Source organism: Triturus cristatus, chromosome 2_2, assembly GCF_964204655.1.
Source record: "Triturus cristatus chromosome 2_2, aTriCri1.1, whole genome shotgun sequence".
NCBI lineage: Eukaryota > Metazoa > Chordata > Amphibia > Caudata > Salamandridae > Triturus > Triturus cristatus.
Window position 1 is genome coordinate 332,258,785 of NC_140582.1, and position 14,763 is coordinate 332,273,547.

Genomic DNA, 14,763 nt, shown 5'->3' on the forward strand with positions numbered 1-14,763 from the left:
GTAGGGTATAACTGAGCTAACTAAGCCAGTCACATATAAGAATGAAGGACACAGCACTAAAAATAAACAAATTACTAAGATTGTTCTCTAAAGTTAGTCAGCGATGAAGAGGTCAGGCATCATAAAAGAGTAGCTTGTATGGTTACAATCAATAAACCCAAAGGTGATATCTTAGGGCAAAAACTTGTTAATCAGAAATTAATTTGCTTCTTTTTTGAAGGAGGCGGTAGATGAGATTAGGAAAACATCCGGTGGCAGAGGGTTCCATATCTTAGGGGAGACACCCAAGAAAGCTCTGTATCCTGTTTTTTTTAATGGAAACATTGGGGTTTCAGAAGCAGGGAGCTCGCGCTCCTCGACGATCTGCAACCCCCCCCATTTTTCTAGCTTTTGAGCCAAATATCTGGGGGTATTGAAATGTAGGGCTTTATGAGTCATGCATGAAATCTTTAGTTAAATTCTTGCCTCATAAGGGAGCCTGTTCAGGGATTTTAGAGCTGGGGAAATGTGCTTATTTCTTTTTGTTCTAGAGACAAGTCTGGCATCCATGTTAAGGGAGGCCCTTAGAGGGGCCAACTTGTGTCTAGGTAGGCCGCATAGTGTGGCACTACCGTAGTCCAGTCTGGGCAACACAAGAGCTTGAACCGCATGCTTCAGGTCGTCCTGTGGGAGGTAAGGTTTAAGTTTCCGCAAAATGTTAATCTGGTAATTTCGATCCTTTGGAGACCGTACTGAGGTGATTCTGCACATTCAGGTATTTTGTCTAATGTAATTCCCAAGGATCTAGCAGAATCTATGATGTGAGGAGAACAGTTGAGGGCTGCAAGATATTTCATCCTGCTGTCTTGTCTAGTGGCAGGGGTTGCACTGAAGGGTATCGACCTCTGTAATGAGGCATCTATCGTCGAGTTTGAGAAATACCTATCTCTCAAAAGGTGTTAGTGACCTGTGAGCGTGAGGGCTAATGGAGGATTGCATCACCCAGTGCCGGATTTGTATGTATTGTATCTGGTCCGCTTCAGCGTGGTTGTGGTTTTCCTTCAAACTGTCGAAGGGAATGATTCAGTCGGTGTTTTATAAACTACCTATCCTTTTACAGCCTGCCTGTTGCCAATGAAATAAGCTTTTACCCTGCAGGCCAGAGGTAAAAACCGGATTGGTGAGAATAGGAATTAATCATTAAGGGGAAACAAACTTAACCCCTTACATATCGCAACCTTGACTCAAACCGTCAGAGTCATCTTGGTGAAGGGGGAGGAATACAAGTCCCACACCCGCTGCTTTCGAGGTTCCAACTTGGAAGTTTTGTGTAATGGTGGGGATCCCCAGGGCCCGCTCTACTGTCCAACTGTATGCAGGCTGTATTCATTCATGGACTCTTCCCAACCCATACAAACGTATTAATTTCCGTCTGTAAGGATCGCAAGAAGCTATTGGGCGGTGTCAATGGTAAGGATTGAAACAGGAATAGAACCTTGGGTAGAATAGTCATCCTTATTGCAGCCACTCTGACTAGCCATGAGAGATGGTGATGGCGCCAGTTCGGTAGGTCATACCGCTCTTGCTCAAGAAGGCTAGGATAATTAATATACGCTTTCTTGGATGCATAGGGGGAAATTTGTACCCCCAAATAGAGGATGGACATTTCCGATGGTGTATTGGGTGCACAAATGGTCTTTATGAATTTGTGGCAGCGACAGGTTGAGGATCTGTGATTTTTAGAGGTTAACTTAAAAACCTGAGACTAGCACCGAAGTGGCGATGTTCTGTCACTACAGCAGGCAGGGAGGACATCAGGGCGGTAAGCACCATAAGGACATCATCTGCATAGAGGCTGATGGTATGCATTGCACCACCAGAAGGAACTCCCGCAATATCAGACACACTGAGCTAGTGGCTCCATGTGCAGGCTCTGGATCATTCAACATAATTTGTTCCCAAAGACAAAATGTTACAAGGTGTTTAAGTAGGGCCAGTGTATCCAGCTGAACACTTTTTCTGCATCTGTCGTTAATACAAGAGCTTACCTGTTTGGCCAATGAACTTTATTGATGATGTGGAGTATGTGTGTAGCGTTGCCCCCACAGTGCCTATTCAGGATGAAACCTGCATGGTCTGGAGTGACCAGTCAGGCATGTATGGGTTCAGTATGATTGCTAAGATGCTCGTAAAGAGTTATGCATCAAACACTCACTTTTGCGATTCTAATGCATTACTGGCAAAACATGATTATCGCACTGTTTTGTAAAGATTATGTGCCTTCAAGTATTCCTCTGTATGAATTTATACCTCAGAGAGTCTCTCGCCGCTTAATCGCAGCGGTGTAACTAAGAGATCAATCCCACGTATTTGTCGTTTTCATTACGCCAAGCCAAGCCGAATAACAAGGTTGTTGTGGATCAAGGCACACCACTAATGGGTTGCCCACCCTATCGTAGGGGGCGCTACAGTTTGGATACATAGGTTCTATTGTCCCTGTCCTGAGGAAGACCCGTAGCTGAGGCGATCATTTACCCGTATTAGCATCTGGGTCGAAACGTCGACGAATTTTCCCCCCTTCTGTGGCCTGTACTCTATGTACCCCATACCCCTACCAAGATCACAGATGATGTGTCACTGTGATATAAATACCTGAATAAATGTCTAAAGTCTTCTGAATGACAGTAGGGACAGGCCTGAGAAACCTAAGGACTTTGGCCATAGCTGATATTGTACATTGTGAATACTGTGGTTTTTATTCATTTTGACTCTGTCCTCCCTTCACACGAGCACCAACTCATCACCTTTCTCTTTTCCCCCTGGTAGTAACCCCCACAATTTGATATGTTGTAAATTGAAATATTGAGATTTGTTTATGAATAAATTAACTCTTTTTCTTGACATGACCATACCTGTGGGTACTGTCCTATATATAGAATGTATTTGGCCTGTGTTTTCTTTTTTCCTTATTTATTTCAGGATTCATTCCTTTTGAAGAAGAAACATTAACATTGATTATATCTTTTTGAACTATAATGTTTTAGGACCAACTGTTTCTTATACCAATTGATAACCAGGTCCTTTGACTATTTTGGGTCACCCCATTTATAATAATGGATTTCTGCAGTAGGAACACTTCTTTTTGAAGCATTTCCATCTCACTGTCTGCCAGTGCAGACACTCTGTCTCCCTGCTTTTTGAGATGGGCATCGGAACCACCAGCCAGGGAGAGGCACCCGCTCCTCTCACCCATGAAGTTGGATGGGGGTCTTGTATGGGGGCAGAGGAGGTCAGGCTCCCCACCTCCCATCCAAGATGCTGCCAAAGCCAAGTGTGACCCCGCTCCAGTGGTGTGCAGTAGATGGTGGGCATCGGGATGGGTTGGTGGCAAGTTCACCCTTTTGAGGAGGTCCCCAAAAGCGGGTGGTGTTCAGGAGTACTGACAGCCGCTGTGCATCGGCACCAGCAGCCCAGGTGACCCCGTCCCCACCGTGGCTCTGCGTGTCAGTTTGCGGCCGCCATCTTGTGGATGTGCATAGTCCCGTATGGAGTTTTAATTGATATAATCGAAAAATTACCAATACTGTACAATGCTTGAGCAACGTATCTTTGTTCCTGATAAGTATCGGGGAATTGGATCCAATTTTTGGAAACAGAAGGAGTGTTCACCATTGTAGGACATTCTGTATCAACTATGTTGATGTCTGGATGAAAGGGGGGGGGACATCTATTCACTTACCTGGATCATGCTGCAGACCTTGCAACATCTCACCAGACAACCTATAGATCCTTATGTTCCTAAAGATGTGGTCCCCAGATGCGGACAGTAATTCAAGGTGATGATTCAGTAATGCTATATGCAGCAGCACATAAGCTCAATTGTTTCCTGCTAGTTCAGCTTGACTGCTCCACTACACTACAAAGTCTTGGGATCTGATCACCTGGACCCCTTTGCTACCTGATGGCCTTCAATGCCCTATTCCCCATACTATACGGCTTCACGGGTGTTTGCTGTCCAAAAACCTTTATTTATTTATTTTTAATTTTAATAGTGCAAACTAGACTCGAGGGCATTAGAGCTCTTTACAAGAATTACATATATATTGATTACAGGAGTTATGCCTATAAAGTGAGGCTTTACAAGAGTTACATGTGCATCGTTTACATCATTTACAGGAGGCATAGCAGAAGTAGGAAGGAAAAGTCACACAATCACAATACAACACATGAAGCGGGTAAACAGGGATCGTTTGGAGGAGATAGATACAAGTGGGGAGCATATATTAATAGAGTATATGGCAGGGGTGGAGTATCAAGGGGGGAGTTGGGTTCGAGGACAGAGTGAACAGTGAGTTTGTTAGATGCGGTATTTGGTGGGTCAAGCATGGTAATTTAGGTGGATGAGTTTGGGAATTTATTGAGAAGAGACAGCTTTACGTTTTTACTGAAGTGAAGGTAGGATTGGTTGTCACACAGTTCCCTAGGAAGGGCATTCCAAATTCTTGGTGCGTTTTCTGAGAAGGATCGAGTGAGGGATTAAGTTGTCTAATATTTGGAAGGGATGAGGAGCAGGGTGTTAGCGCTTCGCAGAGGTCGTTTTGGCCCGCCTTTGAAGGTTAGTTTGCAAGGTTGGTAGAATTTCCAGAGTAGAGTAGGTAACTATTTGCGTTTCTTGAGAGTGGGAGTGATGAGGCCAAATTGTCTCTCTCCAGAGATCAGTCTAGCCACTGCTTTGAATGTGGCCTTTATTGGCAGAAGGTATATTTTTGGAGTGCCAGTAATCGTTGTGTTGCCGTAGTCCAGATTGGATAGGACAAGGGATTGGATTACGGTCGTCAGAGGGGATAAATGGTTTGATTTTTTTAATGTGTTTTAAAGTGAAGAAGGCACTTTTTGCAGAGGTGCTATTATTTTCTTTCGTGGTCAGGCTTTTGTCGATAGTAATCCCAAGAGATTTGACAGAGGTAGATGTAGATAGTTTACAGCTTAGTGCAGTCAGACTGTCGATCTAGTAGTGGATGAGATAGGGATTGTTTTTAGGCTGGATGAGTATGAGTTTGGTTATATTGGGGTTTAATTTAAGTTGGTTCTTGTTGAGCCAGGTGTGTATTGGGGAAAGAGTGTTGTTGATGTTTTGGATGTCTTTGACTGAAGCAATTTTATTATAAATTTGGGTGTCATCTGCAAAGAGATGTTAGGCATTTTTTACTTCTTTCAGGATCAGTGCAAGAGGTTCTATGTAGAAGTTGAAGAGGGTAGGGGATAGGATTGATAGTTGGGGGACTCCTTGGTTGACTGTTACTGTCGATGTGGACTTGTTTAGTTTGATTAGGTTAGATCTTTCGTTCAGGTATAATGAGAACAATTGTAGGAGTGTGCAGTTGATGCCTGCCCGTTGTAAGAGGGTGTTGAGAAGGGTGTGAGGCTGATGGTATCAAATGCCGCTGAGAGGTCCAAGAGGATAAGGAGAAAGGCATCACCCTCATCAAGGGATCTGTATAGGTCATCAGTGATGTTCAGGATTGCAGTCTCTTTTCAAGGGCGGCCGGCATGGAGCTGCTGGATAGGGAGAATTTGATGATATTCGTCCAGGTTGGAGCTATGATGTTTCTGAGTTTTTTTACAAGGGAGAAGGGGAGAGGGTCAGAGAGGTGGGAGGTTGACTTTATGGATGAAAGTATTTCCCTGACTTCATTTTCAGATACATTTGCGATTTCGGACTAGGTTACGTTATTTTTTGGGATGAAGGTGGTTGACATTGTAGTTCTGTTATTCTGAGGTGGTGGGATTGTAGAGATTGACATCAGCTGGTGAAGGTAAATGTGGGGGGCCTTCGTTGAGTGCGGGGTCTTTGGTGGTAGGAGAAGGGGGAGGAGGTCTAATATGGATTCAATGTTTGTTACCTTGTCTGCGAAGAATTTAGCGAACTCTTCACATCGTTTAGTGGAGACATCTGAAAGATGTTATGAAATAGAGGAGGTTTGGTTTTTACAGTGTTGGGTGAGACCTTTCGATTCTAGGAGGAAGTCTAGTGCTTTTTCAGCAGTGTCATTGGCATCATTCAGGTGAAAGTTTCGGTCTCCAGGGATAATGTCTGGGGAATCTTTCAAGGAGCTTAGTGTTATAAGGTATGTTATTTCTTCCAAGAATTGACTTTTATCACCTGGAGTGAGATAGATGGTGTGGAGTTTCAAAGGGGTTTGGGCCTTTAAAAGGAAGGGTAACTTCTGGGTATTCAAAGGTTGAGTATTCATTTGTGTGTAAGGGTGTTAGGTGGAGGGCGTTTTTGTGTATGATCGCTAGACCACCACGGTGCAATCTTTGCGGTTGCGACAGATGATCGCGAAACCTGGTGGGGTGAAGACATTCAAGATGGCTGATGAGTGGTAGTTCAGCCAAGTTTCTGTCAAAAAGCATAGGTCCATTTTGTGAAGTAAGATAGTTTCTGCTATTTCAGTGGCCTGCTTCGATGCTGACCTACAGTTTAAGAGCGTGCAATTTGATATGGTTGCCGCTTTCAGTTCAGATTGAGTGAGTTGTATGGAGGTGAGTTGGGCTGGTGGCCTGGCAGGACGGCTGGTGATAGGAATCCTGCTTGTAATGAGGATGACCAAGATTTCGGGCTAGGAGGATTGGTTTGTGGCTGTGGCATACATATGAGTTGATCAGGGCTTCCACTTCATAATGAGACATGTCAGGTGTAGCACGTCTCGGTTTGAGATAATATTGTTTGAGAAGGATATTCAACTAGGGAGTAGAGTTAGAGGTGACCAAGGGAGGGTTTGTGGTAAACAAATCAGGAGGTGAGCTGGGGTTGGACTTGAGATCTTGCGTAAAGCGGTGATTTCACTTACTATGGCATTCATTTTAAGCTCCAGGCTGGTGATTGAGGTCATTCGGGCTGCGGTTGGTTCAAAGTGGGAGGATGGGGTGGATTGGTGATCTTCGTAGGCTAGGGTGGGAGTTGGGTCTAGTCTGATGTCGTGGGATGAAGGAACCTGTGTGGTTGGTGATTGGATTATTAGTGTAGGGGTTGGGTGGCTGAAGGAGGTGGGGTGGATCGTGAATGGAGATGTGGTGTTTAGTGGGATTGGAGGCGGGCATTGTCATCTGGGGAATGGGGCTAGTGGGTTCGACTGCATGGCGAAAAGGTAGAGGGGAGAGTTCAGCACAGAAGAGAGGGGTGATGGGTTTGGGGTTAGGGGATAGGGTGTTGAAGAGGGTGGGGAAGAGACGGTCAGAGGTGGAAAAATTGTGTTTTGTGGCTTGAGTGAGGATGTTTCAGTTTTCGTAGATGGTTACAAACAGTTCGCCAGTGAACTTTTGTGAGGAGATTAGGGTTAGTTTGGATCCAGATTGGATGTTGGTGGCATTGCTTACGAGTAGGTTCTGTAGAAAATTGGTTCTCCATTTGGCAGTTCTTTTGGCGTAGAAAATGAGGTGTGTTGTGAGGTCTCCATGTGTTGCGCTGTGATAGATGTCTGTTATTAGTGTTTTTGAGTGTTCTTTGAGGATCTTGTGTTTGTAGTTTTTGGTGGCATGCTTGGAGAGATTTGGTGGGAATTTAGTACAGAAGTAGTTAGGACCATTACTTTCAAAAGGATGAGTAAGTGAAGCCATGGTTGGGTGTAAAGAGAGTGGTGGGTCTTTGAGAGAGGGTTGAACTGGAGGGGGAGGCTTCCGGGGGAGATGAGGATGAAGCTCCCTTGCGCATTATTCCTGGTACCCGAAGATGGTGTTCGTGCCGAGTTGAGGTTGGAGTTAGCAATTATGAGAGCTTAGGTGTATCTGTTAGATCATGGCGATGTGTGTGGGGATGGGGGGGAGTGGTGGTGAGGGGTGGTGGCCACTTCTTGAGAAGATTAGAGTTCCAGTGTCAGTGATGTGAGAAGGGGAGGTCGACAGGATGATCTAGTAGGAACCATGTGAGTTAGAGGGGACCTTGATCGCTGAAAAACACCAATAGGTATGCTGAACTTTCCGGCCTATCTCACTGGAGTGGGCGTATCTGACTGAATCATTCAAAAGCGAGATGGAGGAGGCGGAGGAAGGGGCTATGGTGCCTGCCCCCCCCCCCGGAATCCCCCCACATAAGTGGTGGTGCTAGTTGACAGGGATGGGTCATTGGGAGTGAGAGGGTGTGCCTGACTCCGGGTAATGTGTGAGGTGGTGAATGGTGTGGTCGGGCCCCCCCTGTCGTGATACATGGATTGGCCTCCTTCCTCCCTCATCCGTGGGCTTGGGATGGGGTTGCCCTCTCTTCCGGCTCGCGGTCCCTTCTTTCTTCACCCCCCCCCCCCCCCCCCCCCGCCGGGAGGATGCTTCGAGTCCCCCAGACAGTGACTGCTTACTTTGTGGCATGGGTGGGTATGGAGGGTGGGCTTTGGGTGGGATTGGGGGATTGTGAACAGTTGAGCAGTCTCCGCTCCTCCTGAACACATCTGTTCAAAGACTGGGTATGTGGAGCACAATGCTGGGACATACTGGCGACCCTCCTAGCGTGATTGTGACATTATTGTGTTATATTAGGCGCAACAGCACAACTTGAACGGATGATACACTACACCTGAATTTTATCCTCTGTTTCATGTGATGTGTAATATGTAATACCTGCATATGGAAATCCCAATAAAGTTTGTTTTAAAAAAAAAAAAAAAAAATTTAAAAAAAAGGTATGCTGAACTTTCCGGGTCCCTAGGGGTCATGGTAAGTAAAAGCTGGGGGTAGTGACGGAAGTTATTGGCCAGTCTGCGCAGAGCCCTTTGTAGTCAAGGGAAGACCGGGGTCTGGTGCTAATGGAGATTCTAGTGGCGGTGCAGAGAGGCTCCCGCTGCAGTCTTTGCAGCGGCATGGATTTTAGGGTTAGTCATTGTAGGAAGGTGGAATCTGACTATATGGTTGCCCCCACTTTTTTCCTGGTGTTTGAATGGTTTTTGACTAGTCTGGCTGGGATCCTGCTATCCAGGACCCCAGCCTATCTGCTTACTCCCTTAAATGATTGGTGTGCATATTAGATGCACTAGTGATAGGATACTGTGGTGCCTTATGAGCCCCTAGTATATGGTACCTTAGGTACCTAGGGCATTGGTACTTCACAGGCCTACCAGGGGCTGCAGCATGTATTATGCCACCCCTGGGAAGCACTCACAATCTATAAAAATGTAGGGCGGTTGCACTCACAGTTAAAGCATAATAGATCAGGTAGTCCTTGTATAAATACTCTGGTGCTGGTGAGACCACCTCCTAATCGTTGAGGTGTAAGAAACTGCGTGAATACGCGTCTCTTGGAAAGACGTCCTCACGTTAGCACTCCATAGCGGAAGAGCCGCTGTAAGAAAGTAATACGAACGGTATTGCTTGGTTCTTTGCTTTTTTTAAATTCATATTAACTTCATATGACTGTTTCAGTAGTATGCTACTGTTCATACTGACATTAGTGGGTTCAGACCACGAGACAGTTCACTACAATATATCCATTGTGTTTAGTAAGCCATTTTTTACAAATATCCCCGATGCATTTCGGGACAAGCCCTTCGTCAGGGGAAATTCTACGAAAGAAATAAAAGGAGGACATAAGGCTGGGATCCAGGATGTATGCAAACAAGAGTAAATAAACAGTAAACACTTCAGTTGCCGAGTATAATATCAGCGTGCTAAACAGTGTTACGGCGGTGAACCAGGGACAACGGAGTAGGCGCATAAAGGGTCTATAATATATCGAGTTGGTGAGCAGCGTGCTTAACGGTACAGTGGTGGTGAGCTGGTGGCAAAACGAGGGTGACATAGTTTCCGTATCATTTACAGAACTGGAGCTGGTAACATGCAAAGCGAGAAAGTGGAAAAGGTTAGATGTTAGCGTTCGCAGGGTGAATAAAGTTAAAAAAACACGAAGGATAATCCGTTCTACGTACCAAATGGCGGTGAATATGAAACCAGTGGTGTTAAGAGTAGCGTGAGTCTAGCGAGTAAGGAAAGATTATCCAGAAGGATACCGGGAGCAAATAAATACCTGAATGGCGCCGATAGTGTAAGATGTTTAGGAATCTCGTCTGAAAGGGTGAAGACATGCAGGCTTAGTCCCGGAACTAAATATCTAGTGCCCGGAAGTAGTAGACCAAGTGAAACGCGCGAGCGAGTCATGTGACTGAAGGGGTTAGAAGAAAGACTAGCGAGCGTAGGTGGGTGATCAGAGATGAAGAAATCCAAATACATAATAATAAATCAAATTAATAAAAAAGGAGAACATTAGTAAACATGAAATAGCATGTATACAATGAAATGAATGGAGGTAAGAGGCGAAAACAACAATAATAAGAAATAAAGGTGGAATTATACGATGGAAGAGAAAAAAAATTGGAGAGGTTCAGCGACAGGATACATATAAGAGTACATAATAGGTTAATTACAGAAAACAGCTAAATTCAAAGCGTTCATTAAGACCATGCGGGTAAACCGAATTCAATCTGTGTATCCAATAAAGTTTGCGCTGTAACAGAACAGCTCCATTGTCTTTCCCTCTTTGGATCTTGACTTGTTCTAAAATCAAGAATCTCAGTTGACTGCAATTGTGATTATTTTCCATAAAGTGTCTTGCCACGGTCGATTTCATATTCTTAGTGCGAATATTGCTTTTGTGCTCTATGAGTCTGGTTTTCATTTTTCTTTCTGTTTTACCCACATACGGGAGTCCACATGGGCTCCCGGTATCCTTCTGGATAATCTTTCCTTACTCGCTAGACTCACGCTACTCTTAACACCACTGGTTTCATAATCACCGCCATTTGGTACGTAGAACGGATTATCCTTCGTGTTTTTTTAACTTTATTCACCCTGCGAACGCTAACATCTAACCTTTTCCACTTTCTCGCTTTGCATGTTACCAGCTCCAGTTCTGTAAATGATACGGAAACTATGTCACCCTCGTTTTGCCACCAGCTCACCACCACTGTACCGTTAAGCACGCTGCTCACCAACTCGATATATTATAGACCCTTTATGCGCCTACTCCGTTGTCACTGGTTCACCGCCATAACACTGTTTAGCACGCTGATATTATACTCGGCAACTGAAGTGTTTACTGTTTATTTACTCTTGTTTGCATACATCCTGGATCCCAGCCTTATGTTCTCCTTTTATTTCTTTCGTAGAATTCCCCCTGACGAAGGGCTTGTCCCGGAATGCATCGGGGATATTTGTAAAAAATGGCTTACTAAACACGATGGATATATTGTAGTGAACTGTCTCGTGGTCTGAACCCACTAATGTCAGTATGAACAGTAGCATACTACTGAAACAGTCATATGAAGTTAATATGAATTAAAAAAAAGCAAAGAACCAAGCAATACCGTTCGTATTACTTTCTTACAGCGGCTCTTCCGCTATGGAGTGCTAACGTGAGGACGTCTTTCCAAGAGACGCGTATTCACAAAGCACTCACAATCTGACACCACAGGCCTGCTACTGCAGCCTGTGTGAGGTAGTGTTAGCACTCCTCACTGAGGTATAGGTTCCTATATCTCACCATACACACACATATAAACCTATCAGTCACCCCTATGGTAGGCCCTATCAATCCCAAGGGCAGGGTGCTTGGTTTACTATGTGAGGGGGTGCTTCTGCCTGAGCAGGACCCCTCTGCAGCTGGCAGAGTCTATTCTCTGCTGCTGTTTGTGGATGCGGTTAAACCATATACTCTTAAGTGCATTATAACCTCGCGGTAAATGCGAACTTTGGAACGACTGCATCAAAACATGTCGTGTTTGGTGTCAAACAACTTGGAATCCTACCCCCACACCAGTAACTGGTGTGGGAGTAGGATCCCACCCTTCTAGAGGGGACGACATGTACACACTGTACTACACGGTAGAAATCATCTAGAGCCCTGGCATCACAAAATGGATGCCACCAGCAGAGACACCGGGCTGCCCTCCTGCTGCTGACCGAAACTCGCAGTGGAGGGAGCCCAACAAAGGGTTTCCTGTCACAGGGAGGTGTCACCACCTCCCAGACAGGATTTAGTGTATTAGAGCTGGGTGGGTGCACTCTTAGAGTGCTTTGAAGTCCTGCACTGGGGGAGCAGTAGGCTCCTCTGTGCATATGCCAGCTCAAACCGGTTCAGGGGCTACCTGCCCCTGCTCTGGCGCGAAACTGGACAAAGGGAAGTGGGTGTAACCACCCACTACCCTGACCCTCCTAGGGGAGTGGTCATAGAGCTAGTCCCTCCCATCTTTTCACTATAAGATACCACACATTGCCAATGCAATTTAGATTACACCTGGACGACGCTCTACTAAGAAGAATCCTGGCCCTTCGACGTTCTACTATCTCTGGAAGACTGAAGAATCTCCCTTGGAGTCAAGGAGTGACTCCCCTGCTTGGCAGGCACCAAAACTCTCTACAACAGTTGCAAACTTTACCGCTCCCGCCAGAGCCCGAAGTCCCTGCGTCCCCTGAAGCGGATTTCCTGACCTCTCGACGGCCATTTTGAGTCCCCAGCGAAGCTGTGGCATCTGGACCCAAGAGTGACGAGGAACAGCAATACCAGGGAACCAGGCACTGATTTCGAGTGCAAGCCCTAAACTACGTCAAACGAAGTTGTGCTTTGGACCACTTGTTGTCCAAGTCCCTAGCAGGTCTAGTACCGAATTTCAGCAGCCTACCCCGTCCTGAGTGACCGTGGGCTGTTGTTAAACTTTTCCTGCAAAGGCGTCTTCGCAGCTGCTTACCCGTTGGCTAGTAACTCACCTGAAGACCTCCACATCGATTTCAAGGGCTCGCCTGGTTGCTCTGGGCCTGCCCTCACTTACCCTTGCTGGGTAAGTCCATCAGACCTTGCTGGTCTGCACCATTGCCAATCTTCACTCTACACGAGACTTGCAATTGCCAAGGCTTGTTGGCTCCAATCCGGGTGCCGACACCGTCATCAGCTGCAGACGTCGTGGGAACCTCCGAAGCCAGCTGCTGGTCATCTTCGATCCCTCCTGGTCCTCGTGAGCGAAGAAACAAAACACCATCATCGACCTGAAGAGACGCGACAGCTGTGGTCATCCATCTTGCTGGCCACCAGTCACTGGCAAGTGACTCTGAACTCTGTCCCCTCAATTTCTAGGTCTTCTGCAACTCCAATCCATCGTCGGATTCGAACGGACACCTCTCCAGTCGCCACAAGCAGCAAGTCTTCAAGGATCTCCATTGAAAACAGCACCGCGACCCGACACCAAAGGACTCCTATGCACCCGGCTTCCCTGGGTGAGGTAACTCGTGCACTCCGGTGCCCAAGTGTGTGTTGGCTCTCGAAATACTTACCCTGTAAGTTTCTTGCTTGTCGACTTTTGCGAAGTGCCCTAGAACTGTAAAATACAAACCGCGACATTTGCCATTGAAACGTATTGAAAACCCACATGTGTGTTTAGACACTGCACGCGTCTCCTTTGGGCTGATTACTTACCTGCTAACACTGCAGAAGTGAAGCCCCAGCGATTCCCAAGGCCCTAGGCCTCTTACTTTTGGAAGTCGAGTTTGTTAACCCACTATTTTAGTATATGGTCTGGTAAGCCCCTAGGGCTACAGCCATATTTGTACTTAATTTATTGAGAACTGTTGATCTTTTGAATGTTTACCTGCCTCTAATCTCATAAAGAGATTAGTAGAGTATATTTAGAAATAAATACATATATATTTGATATCTATACCTGTGTGGTGTCTTTTCATTTGGTAATTCAAGAGATTATAAGGTAAAACAAGCTGCTTTACATTCCTCAGAGACTTAGCCTGAAGGCTGCTCGCCACAGCTACCACTAGGATAGCTTTCTTTAAAAGGTTGTCTTTAAACCTATCTACCAAGAGTCGAATTGGACTGGTGCAAGGTGGCCACTATAACTAGTGACCAGCTTATGCCAGGCCAACTTCTCACAGTCATACATATAGAAAACAGTGAAAAAGAGCTGACTGAAGTCAGTGGAAATCACATGGCTTTTTGGTTAGTGGCCTATTCTTATAAAGAGGAACAAGACATCCAATGGTTACATAAACAGTGTAGGAAAGATATCAATATAAACAAAGACTAGTAAAAATCAATAAAAACAGGGTCTCTAGTGTAAGCGTAAAATAAAATATGCAAAAATAACAGCATAGGAATGATCCGGAGTACATCAGCAGCTATTATCAGACTGATTAGTGAACATCAGTAGGTGGATTAGGCTACTTTGAAGCAGTGCACTCAGCTCCCGTCCCGCAGACCCAGGGCATCATGTGTCTGGGGATGTGGAAGCTAGCACCTGTCCGGGTAGGTCGCAGAGAATCAAAATTGACTGATGAGGAGGGAGTTCGGGTCAATTCCCTAGTGTCAGCCAGCCAGGCCTCAGAGTTTAAGGGCCTTAAGTCCACCCTGAGTTGAGACCAGTCCTGTGTTGTCAGAGTTGTGCTGCCCCAGCACTCCTCACATGGGGAGTTGGGTTCAAACCTCAGTAACTACCATCCAAACGCTGTTCCATTTCCCTTTCAACCATTCAGATTTCCCCTACCTTCACTGAGTTATCAGCCTTGCTGTAGATTCTAGAATCGCACTATCTGCCGCCTGCCAATTCGAAGAGTGCTGTGGGTGGAACGGCTCAGATACGGACAGCCCCTCATTCTGGGAAGGTTAATGAGATAGACCTGTGCTTTAAACCAGAAATGCAGCACTAAACCGAATATGAATGTAAGTCAGCTCTTAACCTCCTCACTAAGTGGCTCACCTACCTCGGGCAATAAGCTCCCCTTCCCCAGGGTCTGACTGGCCTATAG

General features: G+C 45.7%; 1 protein-coding gene across 3 annotated transcripts in view; it reads right to left on the reverse strand.

Moving 5' to 3' along the window:
- GSTCD (glutathione S-transferase C-terminal domain containing) overlaps positions 1-14,763 on the reverse strand; it is an 841,775-nt gene that overhangs the window by 119,724 nt on the left and 707,288 nt on the right. The gene's annotated exons all lie outside the window — the stretch shown is intronic.